The 22,168-nt window shown below is 45.6% G+C and overlaps 1 protein-coding gene across 2 annotated transcripts in view; it reads left to right on the top strand.

Annotated features, from left to right (window-relative positions):
• The window catches only part of LRRC27 (leucine rich repeat containing 27), an 801,922-nt gene that overhangs the window by 31,754 nt on the left and 748,000 nt on the right, over positions 1–22,168 (top strand). The window lies entirely within an intron of this gene.

The raw sequence follows: 22,168 nt of genomic DNA, 5'->3' as shown, positions 1-22,168 counted from the left end.
CCACATTTTATCCTCACCCGCACTATCTACTCTGTCCTGGCCCCTCACCCCCACTTCACCCATAGGCAGTTGGATAAAAGATCTCCGATAAAGAGCCCCTCTTTGAGGTGAGCCCGTTGGGCATTGCACCGCCTGCCCGATGAGGAGCATTGCCTATGATGAAGCATGACACTCGCAAGGGTGTGTGAGGCCATTATATCCAACAAATTGGATACCCAGGGGTGGTCCTCCATTGAGCACTAGCCCTTATACCTTAGTGACCTTCTCCTTCTTTCTTTCTCCCCCTAGGAACAGCCCAGTCATCTCTCTTGTTGTCTTGATATCTGGGGCTACGACTGCGGCCGGACCTTCCATTCTCTTTTCTCTGAATGGTAATCAAACCCCTACTGGATCACAGTTGATCCTTGACCTCCCCTACCCTTTGTTACATCGGGAACTTATGGCAGCCATCCAGGGCTCTGGAAAAGCTCTTGAGGACAGAATGTACACTGTTTCCATGGATGTAAACCTACTATATGCGGATCGCCGCAAGGTGGCTTACAAAGTCACAAGCACTCAGGAGGATATAGCAGAACTGAAAGGCGAGTTTATAACACTCAAGCAGCAAGTGTCGCAGATGACCGTGGCCACGAAGACCTTGGAGAGTCGCACTGAAGAGGCAGAAGCGCAGTAATATCCGCATACTGGGCATACTGAAGAGAGCGGAACAAGGAGCAGCTGAACAGTTCCTGGAGTGCTGGATTCGCACCCAGCTGTGCCCGAGGGACTGTCAGGCATGTTTGTCATAGAGAGAGCACATAGGGCCCTCGTCCCCCCTCCTGGGGTGCAGCCCCAAGCTATTATAGCCAAAATTCTCAACTATCGGGAGAGGGACTGTATTCTGAGGGCAGCCGGGGAACACCAGAAACTCCAGTATGAAAACAACAAAGTGGCTGTCTACCCGGATTACACTAAGCAAGTTTAGGACCTCCGAAAATCCTTCTTACTAGTGAAACGCAAGTTGCGTGAACTGAACATGCAATACATGCTTCTGTATCCTGCTAAACTGAAGGTGCTCTCTGGGGGTAAAGTGCAATTATTTGATTCTAAGGTGGAGGTCTGGGAGTGTCTGAAAATTTGGGATGATGGGCTGCCGCCTGAAGAGGCACAGGGTCAGAGACGATGATGGGGGACACGCCCAGACAGAACCCGCCAGCAGCAGAAGACTTGAGCGGAGTTGCAGAGTGCCCGGGAGACATCACAACGGTGGATAACAGTGGGCAAGGATGGATTGCTACAGGTGAACCACCTTGCGTAAGGTCACTGGGAGCTGCTTCTACTGATCCGGCTGCACAGGATCAGACTCTACAATTAACAATGGACACTGTGCCCGAGACCTTGATGGAAGACTCTCCTGAGAGAGAAAATTATTAAAAACTGAATACAGGGCCCCAACGTTGCAATTTGTACTAGAACTACTCCATAGAAGTGCGGTAAAAATGCATGATATTGTCTATTGCTGTGGGAGATGCTGGGTGGCCTTGGTGCAGGGAGGGAGGGGGGGACTGAGACACTTGCACAGATAAGTGGGGGGCATGCGGAACTGGGCCAAGACACTTTTGTTGCCCCTGTTGGGCCTAGTGGGATGCTTTGTACGTCCTGGTATGAGGGAAGGGTGGGCAGAATCGTCTTGAATGTTAGTCGAGTATTTTCCATGGGTGGGGGGGGATATTGTTTGCTTAGTTGTTGTTGTGTGAATGTAAGTTACTTTATGAAGGAGGGCGTGTCATCGCAGGAGAGTGATGAGTCATGGCACATGGTCAGGCAGCATGTATGAGCAAATTAATATGGCACGCAAGATAAAGCTCCTTAGCTGGAACGTTAGGGGGTTGGGCACCTGCACCTGCACCAAATGGCAGAGTCCTCTCATTCCTTAAAAGACATAACATGATGTTTGCATGCCTGCAAGAGACGCATTTGGATGATGCTGGGGCTGCACGTCTGGTGAAAAAATGGAGGGGCCAGGTGTTCCACTCGTCATACTCTACCTATGCTATGGGGGCCCTGGTTTGGGTGGCACCTGGTGCCCTTTTTACACTACAGTATACCGAAGCAGACGTTGAGGGTCGCTGTGTGTTATTAAGGGGCAAGTTGGATGGTAGAGACATTACCATACTAAATACTTATGCCCCGAATATTGATGAGCCCAATTTTTTTGTGACCCTGCAGGATTTGACCACTGCAGACTTGGATACCCCAATGCTGTGGTTAAGAGACTTTAACTATGTGCTGGATCCTGAGTTGGACAGATGCCCTCCAGGACAGGTACCAAGCCGCGTGTAATGATTTCCAAGCAGGTTCCGCAGGAGCGTCAGGAATCCGGAGAATAATCCTCAGCCTTCCCCTACGGCCTTCTGACTCTATCAAACACTAGAGTATCGAATGGCTCGCCAGGGGAAAACAGGGAAACAAAACAAGGAAAGGTTTGGGGGAAGACAAGAGAGCTTGGCTGTGAACTGCAGGATGGATGCTTGGTAACAGGTAGGCTGAAAAGGAAATCACGTATTAATGTCTAAACTTGCTAACCACACTATAGAAGTACACAATGTCTAATATACACATATGACCACCACCTACCACAATAAATATTCTGGACTGTAGAACATATTGGAATGGTAGAATAAGGTGTTCGTGTTTCTGTTATAAGAAAAACAAAAGACAATAAAAATCTTTCCCACTCTATGCTAGTGAATGTATTCAATTAATGTGTAATTCTCACTCTGTTATTCTTTGGAGTACTGGAAGAACATCCGATTCTTCAGTAAGTCTGAATACGAGTTTGTGAACCTCTACCATGTATCGTGCATCAATATCTGTATTACAATAATGCAATTAGCTCTCACCACCAGTAAGTTTCCAGAAATATATATGAAAAGGCAGCGCACAGCGCTGTTACCGTGATTCTGTGTCGAGGAAACTTGAAATCACACCACACCTTGGTCCACGCAAGAGCCCCAAAAATAAAGCAAGTAAACGTCAAGGGAAGGGTGGAATGAGGATACACACAGAAGGGAGTCAGCAACAGGTGGGAATTGACATGAGGAAATAAACTGGCAGTACCCAGCCGGATGGCGGAGAGAATCCCGGCCGCCGGGCGAAGCACCAGGTGAAACGGGGGGTAAAAGAGGACTCTAATTCTTATCTGAGCTATAACGGTGCCCAGCCAGATGGTGGAGAGAATCCCGGCCGCCGGGCGGGGCACCTAGAGAATGAGAAAGGAAAAGGCGAGCTGTACCCGGCAGGATGGCGGGGAGAATCCCGGCCGCCGAGCGGAGCACTGGGAAAAGGGGAAAATGGACAATAGAACAATTACGGATGAAACCGTAATAGCGGACGTCAGAATGGATAGACGTCATTAACTGTGAAAACAGCAAGTACGGCTCGTTGGAAGACGCCGCACGGAAACTCCTCACAGATGGTGTCAGGAACAAACAGGAAATGAAACCGACCATCCAGAAACCGGAAGACAGGCAAAACCAGACGGGACGGAACCCACATCAAAAACGAGCTAGACGCAAGTACGCAAAGCGGCGTTTCATGATGGGCGCGTCTTTAAATACTGACGTGCCCTTAAAGCTACAGTATGAGAGGGATGTCGGGGCATGACACCGCGACTGACCAAGCAGTTGCAGAGACTGATGAGCAACCTGGGCCTTCGGGATGTTTGGAGGGATCACCATCCAGCTCAGAAAATATACACATGTTACGCGCCCACCCACAATACGCATAGACGGTTAGACAGGGTGTTGGCGACAGAGTACCCGCGTTTATAGCAGCTAAGATCACTCACTTAGCACGTTTTTTGTCTGATCATGCACCAGTGTGTTGCTTGGTTCAGTGGGCAGCATGGGACAGGGTCCTTGTAGATGGCGGTTCCCCTCCGATATACTGGAAGATCAGGTTGCAAGAAGCTGAAAATGGCCAATAAGTTATTAAAGTTAGTATTGGTGGTGGCCAAACGGAGGGTGGCAATTTGCTGGATGGGTGAACGGGTTCCAACGTTTGTAATCTGGATAAGGGATATGGGAGAGTGCATATGAAGGAGCACATTGTAATTTGGAGAGAGTTATGTAGGGAATTGTTAAATCCAATGGGGACTGGAAGTGAGCAGGATAATGGGTCTGAAAGTAGTAGTATCATTATGTATGACACTGGGATTACTGCTGTGCCATCAATGTGTAAAGGTATAACTAATTGTGAAATGTGTTCAGGACTCAAATGTATAGTATGGAAATAAGTCAATGGGTATTATCTTGAAGGATTCTGTGTATGCCCGCTCAGTTATGGTGTGAAATATTTCATAAATAAAGTTTGGTTTTTTAAAACTATTGAGTTTCATTTCAAACTAGAGATTAGGAAATACAGAGAGTGAACAGGTGTACCATATTCAATATCAGACGCCACCTTCCAAGGTCAATAGTACAGTAAGGCTAAAAATCTTCTCTTGTTTCCAACATTAATACACCTGCAGTACAGATTAGGCCCAGCTATATAACCATGCACTGTGATGATATCCAGTGTCTCTCTTCCTCTGTCTTGTCCCCTCCTCTTTTCCCTGGATCTACTGCTAAGCTACATGGTAATAATGTGAGGTTGGCTGTTGGTTAAGTGAAGTACCGAAGTTCCCATCACTCCTGGTGGATCCAGATTTCAAGCTTAGCATACAGTGGCAATTCTACACTGATGAGATGTCATCCTAAAATGAACACACCAGACTATTTTACAACAAAATACCATACAAATTGAACTTCTGCAATCTCAAGGATATGTTAATTGAAAAACACATGGAGATTCTTGGCAAAAGTGCCTTGTGCAGACTGCCATACAAGGGGGCAACTATGTGATGCTAATGTTATAACAATTCTCCTGGTTTCTCTGGTATCACCTATACTGCGTCTGACAGGGAAGCATCACATAGATTATTTGGACTGAAAGGTGCACACATCGTCATTCAACAGTGACAGCAATGGTAAGAAACACTGTAGTATTAACCAAGCACCAGAAATATGCTGCTGCCAAAACTACAAGTAGCTCTTTGTTTGCATCTGTTAGGTGTGAAATGGTGGACTCTCAGTGCAATGCTAGCCTGTGGAAAACGCTTGAAGATAAAGAAAGATACATTGAAAGTCTACTTGTCGGTGGCCAGGAACTGAATGAAACATTTGCAAATAAAAGGTACTAAGCCACTGTAAAGGATACACGACGATTCTGCAGGAGCGTCAGGAATCCGAAGTATAATCCACAGCCTTCCCCTGCAGCCTTCCGACTCTATCAAGCACTAGAGCACAGGAGGCAAGCCAGGGGAAAACAGGGAGACAAAACAAGGAAAGGTTGGGGTAACAATTGGGTGTTGAGGGTCTTCAGACTGGTCGTCTCAACCTTCTTGTGGGCTTGGCAATCAAGAGAGACTGTAATGCAAAGAGTTATATTCTTAAATCTGAAGAGGACAATCACATTCCCAATTACACAACATAACCTTGCATACCTAGCTGGTTGTATGGTAATGTCCCTGAATGGATATGGGAGAACCTCTGGAAATGGATATAACTGGAGCTGCAGTGAAGAAGACAAAACCCTCATAAGTCTAATGACTCTATGTATACTTGTGTTATGAGCAACTAACAATATATCCTGCTCACTCTGATCTTCTGTCTTAACTGCCACGAAGCACACCCCAAAGGTTTGTTTGAATACAAGAACTCGGTTGCCAATATCCTTGATAGTGGGAACAACATCTACAATAAACAAAACAGGGAATCAAACACTTCAATACAGTCTTCCTGATACCAATTACAATGTGCAGCGCAATAATGCGCTGTTACCGTGATTCTGGAACATGTAGCTGTAGCCCAATCCTCACTGGTCCACGCAAGATACCAAGTCCAAATAGGTGAAATATATCACAAGAGCTGAATGACCCCAAGGAAATGGTGTCAGAAGGGATGGGCAGGGGTAAAGAAAGGCCCTAACTGACTAAGGTAAGAGCACCGGTAACAACCCGGCCGCCAGCGGAGAAGAACCCGGCTGGCAGCGGAGCACCCCGGTGTAGGAGAAAAAAGGAGGGGTGAAGGTTTGCCCGGCCTGTCAGCGGAGACAAACCCGGCTGACAAGCGGAGCGGAAATGAGGCCAACAGCAGAGAGAGGATGCCCGGCTCGTCAGCGGAGCACAAGCCCAGCTGACAAACGGAGCAGTACTGAGGCCAATGGTAGGGAGAGGAATCCCGCCGGATGGCGGAGATAAACCCGGCCGCCGGGCGGGACACCAGAATACTGGAAAGGCAGTGAAATCGGGAAACGACACGGAACGTGTCAAAATACACAAGTGCGGTGGTAATGCACTTGGCAAACAAGAGAGACGGGCTGCGGAGGCTCACAAACGAACCAACGGAGCCGAGGACACTCTCGATCCGGAAGAATGCCAGGACGTAGGAAACGGAAGTCAGGCACAGGAAGTCAGGCAGCAAACGAACCCAACGGAGCTAGACGCAAGAACGTGAAGCGTCGCTCCCTGGGTCAAGGAAACCTAAATAGTGCACAATTAAAGGGACAGCGCACTGGGAGGGGGCTTGAGGCATGACAGTACACTCCCCCCACAACAACCCCCACCCGGTTTTGGCTTGTCAGGGTATCTTTTATGGAACGCCCTTAACAGCCTAGGGGCATGGACATTGGAAAAGGGTTCCCATGTACGCTCTTCCACACCGTATCCCTTCCAATGAACCAAATACTGGACCGTACCCCTCACTCTACGGGAATCCAGGATAGTCTCGACCTCGTATTCCTCCGAGTCCTGCAGAGATAACGGAGTAGGTTTTGCTGGCAGTTTAGTCCCTGGCTCAACCGGCTTTATTAGGGAAACATGGAATACCGGATGAAGCCTGAATGAAGGCGGAAGCTGCAATCTTATGGCAACGGGATTGATTATTTTTTCCACCTTATAGGGACCTATGTATTTGGGATTGAACTTGCGTGGACCCCCAAGAGCAATGTATTTGGTGGAGAGCCAAACCTCGTCTCCTGGTGTGTATATGGGTTCTAATCTTCTGTGTAGATTTGCCCCTTCTGTGTATCTCACCTTGGCCATCTCAAGACTCTCTAACGCCTTCCTCTGTATCTCAAGTAACATCTCTACTCTATCTGCAGCAGCAGGGGTGGAACAATCCGAGGAACAACCTGAGGGCAGCAATTTAGGGTGATAACCATATAAGCAAAAGAATGGCGAGACTTTGATAGAGGAGTGTATGCTGTTGTTATATGAGATTTCTGCTACCCAAACCAACTCATCCCAATCCGCTTGATACTGCAACACCTGATTCCTTATGTATTGCTCAAAACACTGATTTACTCTCTCCGTCTGCCCATCTGACTGGGGATGGTGACTTGAGGACAGACTAACATCTATCTGGAGCAAAGAACACAAACTCTTCCAGAACCGTGACACAAATTGGGCTCCTCTGTCGGAGACCAAGGCAGAAGGAAAACCATGAAGTCGCACTATGTGTTGCATGTATATGGAGGCTAATTCAACTGCTGTGGGTAACTGCTGTAATGGTACAAAATGAGCCATTTTGGTGAACATATCCACCACCACCAGCAACGTATTGTTCTTTGCCTTAGTGAGCGGTAGTTCCACTATAAAATCAAGGGACACCGTATGCCAGGGACCGGGAGGGGAAGGCAATGGCAAGAGAAGGCCTACAGGGTTGAGGCGAGAAACCTTAGTTTGTGCACACACATAGCATGTCTTAACAAAGTGTTCTATGTCTGCCAACATAGTAGGCCACCAGTAACGGTCACGCACAGTGCTAATGGTTTTCTTAATCCCTGGATGACCCACTATGGGATGTGTATGATACCACTGCATGACTTGTTCCTGGAGGTTCTTTGTCGGTATAACCACTCCCCCTTGTACACACACAAGGTCTCCCTTCTTGGACGTGTCTTGTGAACCCACTATAGCCTGCATGTCTGCTGACGCTTGACTACACTTGACCTGTGCCAGGAATTCATCCTCTGACCTAGTTCCTCCTACAATATTCATTCTAGGGATAATCAGTGTAGGCTCGATGGGATCTATAGGAGTATCGAATCCCAACCGTGATAGTGCATCTGCCTTCCCATTACGTCTGCCTGGTCTGTACTGGACAGTGAAGTCGAACTCACTAAAGAACTGAGACCAACGCAGTTGCCTCATGGAAAGTGCCTTTGCCGACTTGAGATATTGGAGGTTGCGATGATCGATGTATACCACCGCGGGATGTCTAGCACCTAGGAGATACTGCCGCCACTCTTCAAATGCCTTCTTGATAGCTAGGAGTTCCTTATCCCCTACCGCATAATTGTATTCAGCAGGGGAAAGTTTGTGAGAATAATAGGCCACTGGATGACACTCACCGGACACGGCATCCGCCTGAGATAGAACACCTCCCACTGCCACTTGCGAGGCGTCTACCTCCACCACAAAGGGCAGAGCGGGGTCAGGATGATATAGCACCGGGGCACTGGTGAAAGCATTCTTAAGCAACTGGAATGAACGCTCTGCCTCACCGGACCAGACGAAAGGAACCCCCTTTTTCAACAATGATGTAATGGGCGATACCAAGTCTGAGAAATTGCGAATAATTCTCCTATAGAAATTGGCCAGCCCTATAAAACTCTGGACTTCTTTGATTGTACGCAGAGCCGGCCATGCCAGAACAGCCTCCACCTTGGAGGGATCCATGCGCAGGCCTCTAGGGGAAACGATATATCCCAAGAAAGGGACCTCTTGAGTGTGAAAAGTACATTTTTCCAACTTACAATACAATCGATTGTTTAGTAAATGTTCCAACACGTTACGTACATGCTGTTGGTGTATCTCCAAAGTAGAGGAAAATATCAGTAGATCATCAATGTAGGCAATTACATAATCATCAAGAATGTCTTTCAATACTTCATTTATGAAGAATTGAAATGCCGCCGGGGCATTACAGAGCCCAAAGGGCATTACAAGGTACTCGAAGAGACCATACTTGGTGCAGAACGCCGTTTTCCACTCGTCTCCCTCCTTGACTCGTACCAGATGATAAGCGCCCCGCAAGTCCAACTTGGTGAAGTACTGGGCATTGCGAATTCTGTCAAGGAGGGAGGCTATAAGAGGAAGAGGATAACGGTTCTTGATGGTCACTTCATTGAGCTTCCTGTAATCGATACAACATCGCAGGCCCCCCTCCCGTTTAGGAATAAAAAACAATGAAGAAGAGGCTGGGGATCGAGATGGTCTGATGAATCCCTTCTCAAGCATAGAGTCGAGATATTCACGTAAGTATACGTTCTCCTTTTCAGTGAGTGCATACACTCTGCTACAGGGTATTCTGGCTCCTGCCTCGAGATCAATAAAGCAGTCGTAGACTCGGTGTGGCGGAAGAACCTCTGCTTCCTGTACATCAAAGACTGCTTGCAATTCGTGGTAGCAGGGTGGTAGAACAGGACAGGCCTCCGTACTTTCTGTGGCTGTGTGTGCCTCTCTCTTAGTAACCACTACCACAGGCCCCGGAACCACCGGAGGAAAGGATATAGTGGATGTCTCCCAATTGATGTCAGGATTTTGCGTTCTTAACCATGGAATACCCAGAAGCACCGGGAACTGTGGAGAACTAATTAAGTCAAACGTTAAGTCTTCATGATGATCAGGTGCTATAACCATGTGCATCGGGTTGGTGTGATGTGTAACTGGACCAGAAAGAAGGGGACTGCCATCAATGGTAGTGACATTACTGGCAATCTCCTTTTCAGTGTTGGTTATCATGTTCTCCCTAGCCCATTCTCTGTCCATGTAGTTTCCAGAAGCCCCAGAGTCCACCATTATCAATACGTGTAAACCAAGAGTGCCTTGTGTGAGATATGCTGATATGTATAAATGGTTAGTAGGAGCGTATGTATAATCGGAAGAAGAGACTGTTAGTCCAGACCTACCTGAGTTCCTCGTCTCACAAGAACTCAGGCTGACTAGTTTCCCGACAACCTGGATTGAACGGGTTTAACTGGGCATTCTCTTAGGAAATGTCCCGCTTTCCCACAATACAAACATAATCGAAGAGTTCTTCTTCTCTGTCTTTCCTCGGACGTCAGAGGGCCTCGGACTATGCCTATCTGCATGGGTTCACTGTCTTCCGTGGCTTTTTCTGGGGCACTCTTTTTCTCCTTCAGAGCAACATACCGATACTCATGCTTCCCTTTCTCTTTCTTTCGTTCATGCAATCGATGGTCTATCTTCACTACCAAATCTATGAGAGCGGTACAGGAGGTAGGAAGATCGACTATCTGGGACAAGGCGTCTTTCAATTCCTCCCGCAACCCCCTGTAGAACATGGTACTTCGTTTTTCCTCCGGCCAGTCGGACTCAATCACCAACCGGCGGAATTTGGTAATATAGGCCACCAGATCCTGAGTACCCTGTTTCAATTCTAACAATTCTGTATCGGCAGAATGTGTATACATGTGTCGATCGAAGAGTTTACGAAATTCCCGTCGAAATGCTGCATAATTATGTAGCAGGGGGTCATCTCTGTCTACTAAGGGAATAGCCCAATCAGCCGCAGAACCACTGAGGTAAGATATTACAAAAGCTACCTTAGCCTGATCAGAGGGAAACATTGAGCCTTGCAGGAGAAGTGTAGTTGGCATTGACTAAGGAAAGCCGCGCATCGCGCTGTTTCTCCTGCAAAACGCTCAGGGGGTGCCAGAGGTATCGAATGTGGAGTGGTCACCTGCACAACCGATGTCCCTCCTCCTGTAGCACCAGAACTATGTTGTCTCTGCAGGGTGTCCATTCTGGCCATCAATGTCTGAGTCTCAACCTGCAGATTACCCAACATACCTGCCACATCCGCCAACGTGACCGCTTCGAGATCCATGACGCTCAGGCAGAACTAACCTCTTGGGCTTCACGTTCTGTAAAGGATACACGACGATTCTGCAGGAGCGTCAGGAATCCGAAGTATAATCCACAGCCTTCCCCTGCAGCCTTCCGACTCTATCAAGCACTAGAGCACAGGAGGCAAGCCAGGGGAAAACAGGGAGACAAAACAAGGAAAGGTTGGGGTAACAATTGGGTGTTGAGGGTCTTCAGACTGGTCGTCTCAACCTTCTTGTGGGCTTGGCAATCAAGAGAGACTGTAATGCAAAGAGTTATATTCTTAAATCTGAAGAGGACAATCACATTCCCAATTACACAACATAACCTTGCATACCTAGCTGGTTGTATGGTAATGTCCCTGAATGGATATGGGAGAACCTCTGGAAATGGATATAACTGGAGCTGCAGTGAAGAAGACAAAACCCTCATAAGTCTAATGACTCTATGTATACTTGTGTTATGAGCAACTAACAATATATCCTGCTCACTCTGATCTTCTGTCTTAACTGCCACGAAGCACCCCCCAAAGGTTTGTTTGAATACAAGAACTCGGTTGCCAATATCCTTGATAGTGGGAACAACATCTACAATAAACAAAACAGGGAATCAAACACTTCAATACAGTCTTCCTGATACCAATTACAATGTGCAGCGCAATAATGCGCTGTTACCGTGATTCTGGAACATGTAGCTGTAGCCCAATCCTCACTGGTCCACGCAAGATACCAAGTCCAAATAGGTGAAATATATCACAAGAGCTGAATGACCCCAAGGAAATGGTGTCAGAAGGGATGGGCAGGGGTAAAGAAAGGCCCTAACTGACTAAGGTAAGAGCACCGGTAACAACCCGGCCGCCAGCGGAGAAGAACCCGGCTGGCAGCGGAGCACCCCGGTGTAGGAGAAAAAAGGAGGGGTGAAGGTTTGCCCGGCCTGTCAGCGGAGACAAACCCGGCTGACAAGCGGAGCGGAAATGAGGCCAACAGCAGAGAGAGGATGCCCGGCTCGTCAGCGGAGCACAAGCCCGGCTGACAAACGGAGCAGTACTGAGGCCAATGGTAGGGAGAGGAATCCCGCCGGATGGCGGAGATAAACCCGGCCGCCGGGCGGGACACCAGAACACTGGAAAGGCAGTGAAATCGGGAAACGACACGGAACGTGTCAAAATACACAAGTGCGGTGGTAATGCACTTGGCAAACAAGAGAGACGGGCTGCGGAGGCTCACAAACGAACCAACGGAGCCGAGGACACTCTCGATCCGGAAGAATGCCAGGACGTAGGAAACGGAAGTCAGGCACAGGAAGTCAGGCAGCAAACGAACCCAACGGAGCTAGACGCAAGAACGTGAAGCGTCGCTCCCTGGGTCAAGGAAACCTAAATAGTGCACAATTAAAGGGACAGCGCACTGGGAGGGGGCTTGAGGCATGACAGCCACTACATAAATTAATGCCATATGCTATACAGGGTAAGGACTCTAAAGGTGGATGCAACTAGGTTATGAAAGGAGTGAACAGTAATACTTCAGTACAAATAAACTGAAATCAATGTGCTATGAAACTGAGATCATCAGTGGTTTGTGAAGAAACATTTAAGCACAAAATTGACCAATTATCATAACATTTTCTGCTTTCATGGACTAGTAGTGTACAAGATTTATCTACTTACTGAAACCACTAATAACTCATCATTCCATGACGTGCTGCAGAGTGGCCCCAGAAGAAGGGTCAGGTTGTGCGTGCAGAGCTGTCCATGAATAAAGTGGTCCACCATCAAAGCATCCACGTAGGGGCCCAGAACAATTCCCTAGACCCTTATTCAGTAAAGAGGTAGGAGAGGCGGGGTAAGATCCAAGCTCCAAAGGTCATTAAGGCTGACCCTGAATTTAGCACATCATGAGGCGCTAGAGAAGCTATGTCTAATCAAGTTCACAGGAAGCATCTGAGAGTCCACTTTAGTCCACCAGTGTATATACCAGTGGCGTATGGAAAGTTGAAGGGGCCCCCCTGCAAGGTACACAGAGGGCCCCCTCCAGATTTAACCCGGAACTCTCAGGCCTCAGTACAGTGCTGAGGGGGCCCCCTGCACCACGGGGGATTTGGGGGCCTGTGTTACGCACCTGGTATATACGGCTGTTGCATTATTAAAATCGCTAATGGCATTTAATACAGCCAAGAAAGATCATTTTAGCAATAGATGGACTGCATGATAGGGACTTTTGAAGTTTTCATAAATGCATTAGTTGAAAAAGATGATAAAAAGATTATGAAGTATTTGAAGAACATGGCTGGTGAAGGAGTAAAAGAAGCCATGAAAATAATACACCAAGAAGGCGAAGTGATGTATGAACAAATCAAAATAGCCTTAAACATCATATTTAATCCAGTGCTAAATGTGGATTATGAAAGATACATTTTGAGTCAAGAATGTAAGAGACCTGGGGAAACCATAGATGAGTTTGGTGAGGGACTGGATGCTTTCATGAAACACTGTAAATTTAATGCATTTAATGATGAGGAAGCAGCCCATCTCAGAGTAAAAGATGGATATCTGTCAGATACCTTTTGACGACGAATGCTGAAAGAAACTCTGAGCTTAGAGCAAGACTTCAAGGCCACTCACGCTGAAGAGCTTGCTGACTTTCAAGTGACTGGCATGGAGACTGGAGGTGCCCAAAGTGCATCAGTCATCAGCATGAAAACTAAGCCAAGATACAAGGCTGAGGGACACAAGGCAATGTTTCTATAGAAAAAGAACAAGTATTACAGATGTGGACTGTCATTCCCACACAAAGGTAAATGTCCCGTCATTGGACAGATATGCATCGGCTATGGTAAACCATTTGGTGACAACTTGAATAGCAAAAAGAAAAATAAGTGAGTTATAGCGTGAATACAAAATGGCCGACCGAATGCTAGCTCAGCGCTGTTTGACATGCTCCCACAGTGCCAAGCGGTGACATCAACTGAGGCAAATTGACACCAAACAAAGTCGATCATCATCTAAATCATCAACAAAGAGCTTTGCAGTATCGGTGACTAGTGAGAGTGACGCTAACAAAATTGTGAAATATTAATGCACATGTGGGACGAGTTAAATATGAGGAAAAATTCGAAGTGAAGAAATATCAACACGAAAAAGCTCAGAAACATAGAAACATTGTCTTAAATCACTCTAAAGATTAAGTTCAATACTATTCATAAGTGACAGAGGTGTGTCAATAAATGTCATGCCTAAGGGGGAGTATCAACAATTATCTCTGTTACAATAACATGAGAAGAGAAAGACTTAAGTATGCACCTGGGCTGTCTCAACGCCCTTATAGAGTCAAGGTTCATTTGTAGCCACAATGAAAACTGTGATACAAGCACCTATTCATGTACTTCAGGGAGCAGAGTCAAGTGCATGTTTGTTGAGTTTCAACACTGCTGCTGATATTGTACTGCTATCAGTGAACTACAATATGAATGCTCATCATGAAATTGTAGGTCAAGTTCCTTCATTATTTCATGGGTTAAGAAAACTCAAAACAATGAAAGTAAAGTTACACATAAATGAAGATGTTTGTTCTGATGCTCAAAGACACATACCCGTTGCATTTCACTTGCAAGAAGCTGTTGAAAAGGAACTTAATGCATTGCCTAAACATGACATAATTGAACGCTCCACTGGTCCGACACAATGGGTTTCTCTTATAGGAGTGCCTAAAAGAGACAGTGAAGGAACTGCCCACACATGTGTTGACATGCATCATGTCAACAAGGCAATTGAGTGAGAGAGACATCCCAGTACGCGCATTGCTGATATTGAATAGTGAGAAGTTCTTTCCTCGACTCAACCTAAATAACGAATATCATCAATTAGAACTTGAAGAAAAACCCAAGTATATTACAGTCTTTTCTACGAATATTGGTTTATTTCACTACAATCGATTTAGTTTTGGTATATCTTCTGTTTTAGAAATTTTACAAGACATCATTCAACGTATCATACCGCCTGTAATAAATGCAGTTAATTATAGTGATGGCATATTAGTTTTCAAAGCTATATAGAAAGAGTATGACGAAGCTCTCATGCAAGTAAGTTCTTTGCTGATTGGTGTGGGCTTACCTTTGAATGATGACAAATGTGAATTCCACAAGAAAAGCTGGAAATTCTTTGGCCATGTCTTTTCTGATGGGGGTATGAAACCTGACCCAGCTAAAAGTACATGTGTTGTCTACTGCAAACCCCCCACATGACATTTCTATGTTACAATCATTTCTTTGTATGTTCTAGATACATACAAGACTACGGTCAGTTGCTAATGTCAGTGCACCATTACAAGAACAAACAAAAAAGAATGTGTCTTTTCATTGGTCTCAAAAATGTGAGAAGAGCTTCCAAATGATAAAGCAAGCTATTGAGAGTGCCACTGAAATGGCCTACTTTGATCCCATACTTTATACAGAGGTTGTAGTTGACACCAGCCCTGTTGGATTAGGGGCAATCCTTGTACAGCACAATGGACAGCAAAATGCCCGAAGACATATCGTGGCATACGCAAGTAGAAGCCTGTCACAAACTTAACATGCTTACTCGCAACCAGAAAAAGCTAGTTTGGCGGTGGTCTGCCCTTGTAAATATTGCCATGTGTTTTTGTACGGAAAGCCAATTACAGTAGTGACTGATCATCAAGCACTGTTGACGATATTCAGGAATCCCAAAGCTAAAATGCCTCCTAGAGTTGAAAGTTGGGGTTTGAGGTTACAAGAATGCAACTATACAATACTTCATTGACCAAAGAAATCAATAGCAATTTTCTCCTAAGCAGGATGAGGCAATTCTGACATGCTCAAAGGGTGCTGAATGATTTGACACGAAAGACAGTTGCCTATGTGACCAGTCTTCAATACTGTTGAGACCCTTTCGTCGCAATATGGAAACCAGATTTGATCGTGGAGAGCACTCTTAGTGGCAACTATTCCTTGATGTCCCTCATGGGCAACGTTGATTGCTTGTTCGTGGAGATTCTCTGGAATCACAATTCATGTATCTCACAGAATGAGGCTTTCTTGAGTCACTGAAAGTAAAACTCTTACATTTTTGAACTTCACATAATCACTGGCATTAGTGAGAGGTCTAGAGTGATGGATCCACAGAGGAAATAATATATTTTAACTTTAACATGTCACTATTTTGACTTGTGTCGGTGACTATTCGTTCTAAAGACGTGGCAGCTGGTGTGCTTGATTTCACAGTAAAATTGGAAATGGCTTTAATTTGCACACCGATTGCTTATATTATGAAACAACTGAAAACCTGTTAATCATAAGCATAATCAATGTGTGCTGCTTTGATCAAGGACCTGCTCATGTCAAAGTGACTAAAATGCAAAACATGTGCGCATCAACATACACACTTTCATAAAGCGCACTACTCAAAAACCTCTAGGGTTCTGATGCAACTTGTCCATTTTAACTAAACACTGTGAATGAACTTATGATGTAGGCCATTAGTCTAATCAAGTTTTGAAATGAAAAGAGATGCTGTTGCTTTAACCTTGTGCAGCAATCCTATGTGTGGAAAAATGTATTTCAATGTTTTCATGGTAAGGAATACTGATTTTGCTGATTATACACTTGGAACTTCAAGTAAAGCCCTGACTCCATGGATATTCTGAGGTTTTGCACAGCTTTATATATTTTAGGTGGTGGACCTAGTTCACCAGGCAAGGCGCAAATGGGCCATAAGTTTTACAATCGCCAAATCCATTTGTGTTTTTCAGTCATTTAATTTTAAGTTACTTAATTTCATCTGTTAGTCAATGCCCATGAGACGGCAGAACATTTTTGAGTTTCCGATGTCCTTTGAGTTTTCCAATTTGAGATGTAACTGTGCATTGTCCGTGTTGCTACAGAAGGTGAATTTAAAACTTTAAATGAGTTATGGTAATGATTTAATGTATATGTCAAAAAGTATAGGTTGGTGATAGAGCCTTGAGAGACTCATGAGTTTGCTTTGTAGTGTTTTTTTCGAGAAAGGTGGCATATTTAGCATGGTTGTACTGCATAGATCAGATACAAGTGACAGTGGTACTCTCTATACTGAATTCTTCAAGTTTAAGGATTAATGTATCATGGCCAATAGTGGTATATGCTGCTGAGAGGTCCAAAAGTAGCAGAGCAGTGACCCCTATGTGTTTTTAAGGGTATCCAGATGGAGATTTAGGGCTGATTCTAAACTTCTTCCAGAACACTTTTCTTAAGCTGGTCTTTCCATAAGTTTACAAAGGAGTGGCCCATTTGCCATTAGTTAATAATTGAGTAGATTTTCAAGGTCAACATAGTTGTTCTTTAGTAGTGGGAGGATGTATGCCTTTTTTTTGTAAGTTTTTTAGAAAATCGTATTGTTAGAAATGGGGGTCTCTAGCTGGCGGTGGTAAGTACCTTTTTCCAAATAGGGACCCTTGCTTCTAGTCAGGGTAAACAGGATACACTTCTAAAATAACCCCTGCTCACCCCCTTGGTAGCTTGGCTCGAGCAGACAGACTTCTCTCAGAGGCAGTGTGTAAAGCATTTGTGAACACATACAGTAATACACTGAAAACACTACAAATGAACACCACACCAGTTTAGAAAAATAAGTAATCTTTATCTAAACCAAACAAGACCAAAACAATAAAAAATGAACAACACAGTAATAAAAATATCACTTTAAAATGGTAGAAATAGTTACATTTAAAGAAATTGTAGCTACAACACTTTTCACACAAAGTACCTTGGATGCGTCACGCACATAACCAAAAGAGGTGCAGGGAAGGTGATGCATTGGTTCCTTACACTCAGGAAAGGTGATGCGTCGGTTCCTTGCTACGGGGAGGTGATGAATTGGTTCCTTAACTGCTGCGCAGGGGAGGTGATGCATCGGTTTCTTACTCCATGGGGAGGTGATGCTTTGGTTTCTTACTGCGGCCCTCAAAGATGCGACACACGTGGCGCCTCGATGTGGTGTGATGGTCCGGGATAATGGGTGGGTTCTTGCAGCTGCATAGCAGGGCTTGCATCGGAATCGGTGTGGTGATCTTGGACTTCGGAGATCGGTGCACTCGATGCAGCGTGCAGCGATTTCTCAAGCTTCGGGCAGGCGCTGCGATTATTTCTTCGGCAATGCATTGGAAAAAGGTGCGGATGCATCACGCTACCAGCGGCAAACAGCCTCCAGAGGTCCAAAACAACTGCGGGCACCTCTTAGCAAGTCAGAACTCCCAGCAAGGAAGTTCAGTGGAGCTAGTGGTGAAGTATTTGTGTTCCTGGGACTTCCGAACATGAGGCAAGCTCAGTTTCAAGCCCTTGGAGATCTTCCTCAAGCAGGGGACAAAGCAAAGAGCAAAGTTCTTTTCCCTTTCCTTGACAGAAAGTATCCACTACAGGCCAACTCAGACAGCAAATAGCACAGGGGCAGTATTCCACCTCAGTTTCTCCAGCTCTTTTCCTTGGTAAAGGTTCCTCTTAATTCACAGAAGTGATCTAAAGTTCTGGGGTCTGGGCCCCAATATTTATACAGTAAACTCCCTGGTGGCAGAGAAGCCCTATGCTCAGTCAAAACCAGTTCTGTCCTCTCTGGGGCAGCTTACTGGCAGGAGGTGGAAACAGCATTGTCAGAGGCAGACGAAGCCCATTCAGGTGGTATTTCCGAACATAGAATGTAAAAATCACCCTCACTAAAAGATGCATTTTAACATTCTGAATTCAAGCATGCTAAACTTTATTTTTCTGCCTTGTTCCCAGGGGTAGTTTTGTTTATAAGATGTTATAAGCAAACTCCCCTTTCTATCCTATGGGAATGGGTGCCTTGCAATTGTGAAAAACGAAATGGGCAGTATTTCACCATCAGGACAGGCCATACACATCAGGACATATCCTACCTTTCACATACACTGCACCCTGCCCACAGGGGCACCTTGGGCCTACGTTAGGGGTGAATAATATAGAAGGGAAAAAGGGATGGTTAAGGCCTGGAAACCGGTGCACTTGCCAGGCCCACATGGCAGTCCTAGACTGCACACAGGCTCTGCAATGGCAGGCCTGAGTTACATTTACAGGCTGCTTATGTGGGTGGCACAATCAGTGCTGCAGCCCAGCAGCAGCATTTGATTTACATGCCCTGGGCATATGCAGTGCACTGTACTAGGGACTGACTAGTAAATCAAATATGCCAATCATGGAATCACCAACCCATAACAATAATTTACAAAGGGAGCCCTTGCACTTTGGCACTGAACAGCAGTGGCAAAGTGTCAAAAGCATCTAGACCAGCAAAATAACAGGTGGCAAAAGCAAAAAATACAGGGGAAACCCAGGCCAATGATGCAAGGTCTAACATGTATGTTAATAGGAAGTTGTTTATCAGGTTTCTGACTGTAATGGCTTCTGATGTTGATAAGAGGATGTTTTTAAAGGTTTGTGGACAACAAGGTTCAGGAGGTTAGGGTGCTGGGCTGCTTGCTTTCACAAGTTCCATGTATTCAAGTCATTGACCTCTAGACAGATAGCAGACTTGAGACTGGAGCTGTTTATTGAATAAGGTTTGAGGCAGACAACTTGCTTGGTTAGTAAGTATGAATCCAGCATGCCTGCTTTGGCTACGTAGTGTGTTGCCAGTTTTTACAAAAGTCCTGAAAGTTAGGATAGGTTCCTTTAATGCTTTCTAATTTGCGGAATTCAGACAACAATTTAAAAAGCTCTTCATAGGGACATTTTGCTTCAGAGATTCTGTTTTGTCTTAGCATTTTCTGCTTTTTTGATTAATAACTTGTGATCCAGCGGAAGCGGGTCTGGATAAACCCACTTGCTACCTGCCCTTTTCTGGTATAGCTTAAACCCAATTAATCAGGCCCATTTTCTTTTTCCTGATTTTACTCTTGACAGTTAAAACCTACTACCAACTGCTACCATTCACCATATAGGTCCTCCGATGGATCTTGCGTTGAGCTATAAGGGACTAGAATATTCGGGGAATGAACAATTATCCTAAGAGGACCTGGAATAGATCATTGTTAATCACAATCTACTGTTTCAACATAACTTGCACTTTTATCAGCCATGAATATAGATTCCTAGAGACAAAGAATATCACCAAAAGAATGAGACAGAATCGATAGAGGTGATTTAGTAAAAACATTTATCTAATGCCTAAAGAATGCGGTAGGTGCAGAAATACATTTAAAGATCAGGTTTAACAACAAGTTGAAACACAAGAAAACCACACAGTACATAAAATTACTGATTCAGTGATGCTCATAGAAATCAATCAATGTTGTTTCAGGTTCTGTCCTCAAGAAATGAGTTTGTGTCCGTTATGTGGCTCCGATTGCTACATTAGAAGTAAGAATAACCCCTCCGCAGAGAAAGGTTATCTCCCTGCACCCGATAGCCAGCCGACAATTGCACAAGATAGAATCTCAGTTTGCTCAGGATTTAATTAGTTAAAGTCTATGCCACTCAGATCAAGTGAGATGGGGCAAGGCAAGAAAGTTTAAGACAAGGAAGCATGCGTGGATTAATGAAAACCCCCACCAGCATGTCAAGCAGGGAATGCAGGAAAGTTCAGACAGACAGCCCTCAACTCCTCCTTAATTTGGGAAATTATACTCCAATACATCCAAGTTTACACCCCTTAAAGTATCAATTCCATCAGTCCATGGGGTTTCATTGGCTACTAACGATGGGCTGTTATGTGGTGATCGGTAAAATATACAAATATGGAAGAATTAGGTAATCCTCTTGCTCACGGTTTCTTTAGGATCATTATATTTAATCTAGTTAATGTCTCGTAACATCCTCAGAACTAGGTGGTGCATTTTGTCATCTGTCATTAGTTTGTTACCAGGCGCTTTTGCCTGGGATGCAACTAAGTTGTTACATATTCACTAGAGTGTGCTACAAGTGAGAAGTGAGTCCATTGTAAACGGGAATACAAATGGACACCTTACAGAAAGTTCCCATAGGGCTTGGTTGATAACTTCTCATGACTCAACATTAGCCAAGGAAAGAAAATCCTTTGAGGACTAAGCAGAAAACAGCTGTCACAACATATTAATATTATTGAAGAGCACACATTTCTAAATGCATTCAGCCATTTCTTATTAATCCAAAAACAATTTACCCATGAAACACGTGTCAATATTAAGCACTACTAACATGTTTCATTCAAGTCATTATGTGTACGTTACCATTGCATGTTTAAACTTCAACGTTTCACTTTTTGATGTGTGTAAATATATACATTATGTAACAGAAGCCCTTTAACATTCTCAATCAATCAATCAGTGACACTTGTAAAGCGCGCTACCTACCCGTAGGGGGGGGGGGGGGGGTGCCGCTACCGCTCGAACAGCCAGGTCTTCAGCTTCTTCCTGAAGGAGAGGTGGTCTTGGGTCAGGCGCAGGTCGGTCGGCAGGGAGTTCTAGGTCTTGGCGGCCAGGTAGGAGAAGGACCTTCCTCCTGTAGTTGCTCTTCGGATGCGGGGGACGGCGGCGAGGGCGTGGTTGGCTGATCGGAGGTGGCGTTTGGGAGCGTAGAAGTTGACTCGGTTGTTGAGGTAGCTCGGGCCTTGGTCGTGTAGGGCTTTGTGTGCGTGGATGAGGAGGCGGAAGGTGATTCTTTTGTTGACGGGGAGCCAGTGAAGGTCTCTCAGATGTCCGGAGATGTGGCTGGTTCGTGGGATGTCGAGGATGAGTCTGGCTGAGGCGTTCTGGATCCGCTGGAGTCTCTTCTGGAGCTTGGCGGTGGTACCGGCGTAGAGGGCGTTGCCGTAGTCCAGTCGGCTGGTGACGAGGGCCTGGGTGACGGTCTTCCTGGTCTCGGTGGGGATCCACCAGAAGATCTTCCGTAGCATGCGTAGGATGTTGAAGCACGCCGAGGAGACGTTGTTGACTTGCCTGGTCATGGAGAGGGAGGAGTCCAGGATGAAGCCCAGGTTGCGTGCATGGTCTGTTGGTTTGGGTGCGGTGCCCAGGGCGGGAGGCCACCAGGAGTCGTCCCAGGCGGAGGGTGAGGAGCCCAGGATGAGGACCTCCGTCTTGTCCGAGTTCAGTTTCAGGCGGCTGGTCGTCATCCACTCGGCTACCTCTTTCATCCCTTCGTGCAGGTTGGCTCTGGCGGCGGCGGGGTCGTTGGTCAGGGAGAGGATCAGCTGGGTGTCGTCGGCGTAGGAGATTATGCTGAGGTTGTGTTTGCGTACGATGGCCGCGAGGG

This window comes from Lissotriton helveticus, chromosome 5_1 (assembly GCF_964261635.1).
Source record: "Lissotriton helveticus chromosome 5_1, aLisHel1.1, whole genome shotgun sequence".
Taxonomy (NCBI): domain Eukaryota; kingdom Metazoa; phylum Chordata; class Amphibia; order Caudata; family Salamandridae; genus Lissotriton; species Lissotriton helveticus.
This window is presented reverse-complemented; position numbering and strand designations above follow the sequence as displayed.